This window comes from Chelonia mydas, chromosome 3 (assembly GCF_015237465.2).
Source record: "Chelonia mydas isolate rCheMyd1 chromosome 3, rCheMyd1.pri.v2, whole genome shotgun sequence".
Taxonomy (NCBI): domain Eukaryota; kingdom Metazoa; phylum Chordata; order Testudines; family Cheloniidae; genus Chelonia; species Chelonia mydas.
In genome coordinates this window covers 22,380,365-22,386,583 of record NC_057851.1, presented here as the reverse complement: position 1 = coordinate 22,386,583, position 6,219 = coordinate 22,380,365, and the positions used below count along the sequence as shown (strand labels likewise).

General features: G+C 45.1%; 1 long non-coding RNA gene across 1 annotated transcript; it reads left to right on the top strand.

Moving 5' to 3' along the window:
• Window positions 1-558: 558 nt before the first annotated feature.
• Window positions 559-5,055, top strand: LOC119565721. Its single transcript, XR_005224518.1, has 3 exons — window positions 559-671; window positions 4,476-4,602; window positions 5,001-5,055. It is a non-coding gene; the product is annotated as an uncharacterized LOC119565721 (long non-coding RNA).
• The last annotated feature ends 1,164 nt before the right edge of the window (window positions 5,056-6,219 follow it).

The window sequence follows — 6,219 nt, the reverse complement described above, 5'->3', positions numbered from 1 at the left end:
AGTGAAAAACATACATAACACTATACAATTGGAAACAGCTAATCCCAGAAATATCCTAGAATTTTAGCATCTCCTGCATATTGTATTGTAAAAAAAGGGACCCTGCAAACTGTGTCTATCCCATGCATGGAGCTCTAAGTCATTGACTTGTAGCAGGACTGTGTATAAGCCTGTACGGGGAGACTTTGGCAAACTAGTAAAATGCCTGAAACCACTATGGTTTATTGCTAAAAGCAGCCAAGTCAGCAGGCTTAGCTTAACCAAGGCAGGAGGGGAGGGGGGTTTTTGGATGCCACAGAGAGGGCAGCTTGACCCCGCGTCCTTCCTGATAAGAATTGTGTTGAAGTTGCTGATGCATCTTAGAAGAGCAGGATGTGCCTCAGAATGTCTATTGGGGCCTCAAGGCTACAAACTCTGGAAAAACCCACACCTGGTTAATCGATAATCAGAAGGAACCTCTTGCTTGACTATTGAAACTGCTTACTTAACAAGTTTTCTTTAAGGGACATGTCATTGTATTACTAATGTATAAATAAGGGGAAAAAGTTTGAGGTAGTTGGACTCTTTTTGGACTCTCCCTCTGGATACATCTTGCAGTCCTCACCGTCAGACAGAAGATTTGGCCATCGGAAGCCTGCCGCTGTGCCACTCGAGAGCCACACTCAGCTTTGGTGATTATCAAGGGTTAGGGGTGTTTTACTAACCTTTTGTGAACTTGTATAAGTGCTTGACACTAAGTAAAGTTTAGCTTTAAGTGAAAGCACTTTGGGGTTGTCCTATTTGTACCAGCCATCTATCGGCCGGACGGCCGTGTCTCCCCTGATTTATTTCCTGACACCACATCGCACAGAGGAAAAGTTACCAAGAGCTTTGGGTTGAAAGAACCCCGGGTAACAAGCCAGCACAGAATTTAATGTTGTATTAAGAATTAATGATGTTTGGTGTTTGAGTCTGACATCAAAGGGCAAAATGCTGCTCTCAAGTGCAACCCCACTGAAGTCATTGGGATGGAAACAGGGAGATCATTAACTGCTAAGGTCCAATGTTCAATCACAGCAGTATTTGTACATTTCTGAGTTGACACAGAGTGGGCAATTATTAATTCTAATTATTTTTACTGTATCACAAAAATGTGTTTGATGCTTCACAGAAATGTACACAGAGAGGAGGTTACTGACCAACAAGCTTATTTGTAAACATACACAAAGAGAGGGGTCAAATAATAGAAGGAAAAGGAGAGAGAAGGGTTACACTCATAGGATGACATGGTGGCTCTGTTTAGGCACGTGCACATCTTGTGGAGTGCCTGAAATGTCTGACATTAATGTCATCTTTGTCATGCACAGTATTCAGAATTGCAGCAGTCTCAGAGAGGCTGCGTGTGCAGAAGGGGGTCGTTGTACTGCACATGGTAAGGAAGTCAGCGTGAGAATCTAATTTGCATAAATCCAAAGAAACAAATAAGTAAAAGACAGACTGATGAGGCACACAAACTGTAAACAGTTGGAAAGAGAGTCAGAGCTCAAGACAAGGAAGCAGGTGTCCTTGGTTTTATTCCTGGCTCTGCTGCTCGCTTGTTACCTGACTATGAGCAAATTGTTCCCTCTGTTTACCCATTTGTACAATGGGTACAATAATGCCTTCCTTACAGTGGTATTGTGAGGTGTAATTAATTAACGTTTGCAAAACACTGTGGGATATTGGGTGAAAGTTGGTACAAAAGAGAAAGGATTATGTAGGGCCTGACACAATGCCCGACATCAGCAGAAAGACTCCCAGTGGAAACTGGAAAAGTCCCTCAAGGAGCAGTTGCTCTTTGAAGTTACATCTGTCTTCACCATTTAAACTAAATAACCAGTCATGTCACAAGAAATCAGTGCACCATGGACAGCCTGTCGATCCGAGTTAAATTAATCTGAGCTACAATGTGTATAAAAATTGTGCATATTTTAAGTGTATCCCTCTGATCCACATTTTCTGTTGTGCTGGCCTTCTCAAATAGTAAATTGTTTGGGGCAGGAAGTGCCTCTTTCTGTGTATAGAGATGGACCCTAATACATTACTGGTGCTACCAAAAGTTAAATGATAAATAATAATCGTCATTGTAACCTAGTTTCAGAGTAGCAGCCGTGTTAGTCTGTATTCGCAAAAAGAAAAGGAGGACTTGTGGCACCTTAGAGACTAACCAATTTATTTGAGCATGAGCTTTCATGAGCTACAGCTCACTTCATCGGATGCATACTGTGGAAACTGCAGAAGACATTATATACACAGAGACCATGAAACAATACCTCCTCCCACCCCACTCTCCTGCTGGTAATAGCTTATCTAAAGTGATCATCAAGTTGGGCCATTTCCAGCACAAATCCAGGTTTTCTCACCCTCCGCCCCCCCACAGACAAACTCACTCTCTTGCTGGTAATAGCCCATCCAAAGTGACCACTGTCTTCACAATGTGTATGATAATCAAGGTGGGCCATTTCCTGCAGAAATGCAGGTTCTCTCACCCCCTCACCCCCCTCCAAAAACCACACACACAAACTCACTCTCCTGCTGGTAATAGCCTATCCAAAGTGACCACTCTCCTTACAACCTGCATGAAAATCAAAGTGGGCCATTTCCAGCACAAATCCAGGTTTTCTCACTCCCCCACCCCCATACACACACAAACTCACTCTCCTGCTGGTAATAGCTCATCCGAAGTGACCACTCTCCCTACAATGTGCATGATAATCAAGGTGGGTCATTTCCAGCACAAATTCAGGTTTTCTCACCCCCCCCCCCCCCACAAACTTACTCTCCTGCTGGCAATAGCACATCCAAACTGACCACTCTCCCCACACTGTGCATGACAATCAAGGTGGGCCACTTCCAGCATAAATCCAAGTTTAACCAGAATGTCTGGGGGGGGGGGGGGGGGGGAGGAAAAAACAAGGGGAAATAGGCTACCTTGCATAATGACTTAGCCACTCCCAGTCCCACTTTGATTTTCATGCAGGTTGTAAGGAGAGTGGTCACTTTGGATAGGCTATTACCAGCAGGAGAGTGAGTTTGTGTGTGTGGTTTTTGGAGGGGGGTGAGGGGGTGAGAGAACCTGCATTTCTGCAGGAAATGGCCCACCTTGATTATCATACACATTGTGAAGACAGTGGTCACTTTGGATGGGCTATTACCAGCAAGAGAGTGAGTTTGTCTGTGGGGGGGCGGAGGGTGAGAAAACCTGGATTTGTGCTGGAAATGGCCCAACTTGATGATCACTTTAGATAAGCTATTACCAGCAGGAGAGTGGGGTGGGAGGAGGTATTGTTTCATGGTCTCTGTGTATATAATGTCTTCTGCAGTTTCCACAGTATGCATCCGATGAAGTGAGCTGTAGCTCATGAAAGCTCATGCTCAAATAAATTGGTTAGTCTCTAAGGTGCCACAAGTCCTCCTTTTCTTTTTATTGTAACCTAGGTTATGAAAAAAAACTTTCTAAAGACAATTTAAAGTTACCTCTGTCAAAAATGCAAGCAAGGTTTTATCTGGTTTGCTGCAACTATGGCAATTATTAATTCCAGAAATAACAACATAATACTACTGAAAATTGAGGTCAAATAATCCATTCATTTGAACCGTAAAACATCCACAATAACGTTCAAGTGAAAATAAAATTGAAAATCTTCATTTGCTTTATTGAAATACTATCTCGTAACTTACCAGATCTGCCATGACCATGGTGCAATCGTTAACGTAAATGCTATTAGTGGTGTTCAAATCAAAACACTTTTTAATAGTTAGTAGTTTACAAAAATCAAATCCACTAGCAAAGACATACTGCAGACTCATCTCAGCCTCAAATGATTAAAAGCTGATAGCCCCGAAGTCTTTGTCTGTGATTGTAACACCTCTTACATATACGTCTGAGAGTAAGATATACCAAATGCCTCCGAGCTGAGACAAGCATAGATTGCTGCTCCTCAACTCCACTCCCCCATTCCTCCTTAGCACTGGTTAGCCTGAACCTTTAAGAATATTTATAATTTCGTGTACTTTGCACTTCTCCCTCCCAGCCGTCCCCTCTCAGAAATCACATGTGAGTTATAACCCATAGGTAAATGCCTAAATTATCACTGGCTTCTTGTAGAGTTGCACAAGAACCAGTCAGGAGTGCACGGGGTCGGCTAGAGCTACTAGCTGTGCTAACCATCCTAGAAGGGACATGTAGGAAAAGGAAAGGGGGGCGGTCATGGCACAGCACCCCCTTGCATACTGGGCCGTGCTTGAGGGCAATGGTGATGTTACATTTTACAGTGTGCCAGCACTGGCAGCACATCCCCCCCAGCATCCAGGAGGCACTGTGACTTATATTACCAGAACATCTCCTTTCCCACCCTGTAACTCTCCTTATCTTAGTACCTGAGAGCTTTACAGGGCTACAACTTGGCCCCATGTGTGAAGCAAATATTTCAGCTCCTGCATCTCTCTTATTCCAGGCATCCAGAAATCATCATTCCTGTTAAAAGACCTTGGACCAGACGTGAAGCTGGCATAAATCAGTGCCACTCCATTGAAGTCAAACATCAGCTGAGGAACTGGCCCCTGAGATTTACAGCCATAAAGGTTTGATGAAAATCAGTGTGGCTGTTCTAGCAGCACACTATAAGTGATGGGTGGAATGATGCACTCACTCCTCACTAAGAAAAAAATCATTATTGCAACAGATCATAAGCATTTGTCAAAAGTTTAGCAACATAGGAAGAGGCAAAATGTCCCTCCACCCCGGTAGACTTAGAACAGGCCTGAATCTTTGCCCAGATCCACACTGCGGTGATGGATCATGAACCCTGTAAAACTATGAACTCAAAAAGTAGTTCACAAGGTATGCAAAACCTGAGGTACTCTGAGGTTCCCCCTTGCTGTGTTTTAGTGCCACAGACTTCCTGTATGACTTTGAGCATGTCTTTTAAAAGGGACTAACCTCAAAGGAATAATTTGTATCAATCTTTTAATTTATACAGAGGGTCTGGACCATTTTGCATTGTGCTTGAACAGTTCGAGATGAGGGAAGAGCAGGTACTGGTTTTCCTGTGCTTATTAGCTATCTAATTAATGTACTGTACTGTACAGATTGTACTGGAGAGCTTGAAGCTGAGGAAAAGAGTTTTTTCCTGAATGGGAGTTACCAATTTTTCCCCATCTTTTTTATTCTCATTTTTTAATCCCCATATTTCATTCAGTCATATAGCACTTTCCTCCACACTAAACATCCACTCGCCTGGCAAAGATAGCAATATGAACAACTGCCATTGATATTGGTCCTTGGTTTAACTATTAGAGTAGGATTGAACAAGGACCTGCCAGCATCCTTATCTCGGAGGTAAATTATGTTGCTTCTACAGAATGATTGGTCTTTGCTAAACTAGACTCAGCATCCACTTCTGAGCCTATTACTCCTGGGGGAATTCTGTGCCACTGCTCTTGGGCAGAATTTATTTCCCACGCAGATTTCTTTGTTTCCCTGCAGAAAAATAACTTTCTGATGGGGAAGCAAAGGGAAGCCGCAAGAGCGGTCATGCGACCCTCCCCAGCAGTATGTTTTGGGTGCCCAAGGCAGCCAGCAGAGAGGTAAATCACGGTGGAGCAGGGGGCGGGACTGGGGAAGACCCGGCTGGTAGCTCATATTCTGCGCTGGGCTCAGCTGCTAGTCCTGCCTGGGCTGGGAAGGATGGTACTTGTTCTTCCCCTGCACAGCATCCAGGGCTGTGTCAGACCCACTCCCAGATTTCTCCCCCAGCTGTAGGAAGCCCTGCAAACTCCCCCCACTTCCTGCACCTATTGCTCCTCAACTGCAGGTGGAGGAATCACTGTATGGGGAGCTGCTGCACCATCTGCTCAACCCCCGTGCATTCAGACCCCCCATATCCAGACCCTCCAGCCGAGCCTCACCACCACCCACCCACACACACACACACACAGAACCTCCCCTGCTGAGCCCCACTGCCCCTGCACATGGACCACCCCAATGAGTCTCCTGGATCCTGCACCCGGATCCCCACTCCACTGAGCCCCACTCCCTCAGTATCTGGATGCCGCAGTAACCCCCCCACACCCAGACGCCCCTGACAAGCTGTATCCCCCCCCAGCCTCCCTGCTGAGCTCTATACCCGCCACACCCAGACCCCCTCTCCCACTAAGCTCCAACCACCTTCACCTGGACCACGCTGTGGAGTCCCATTA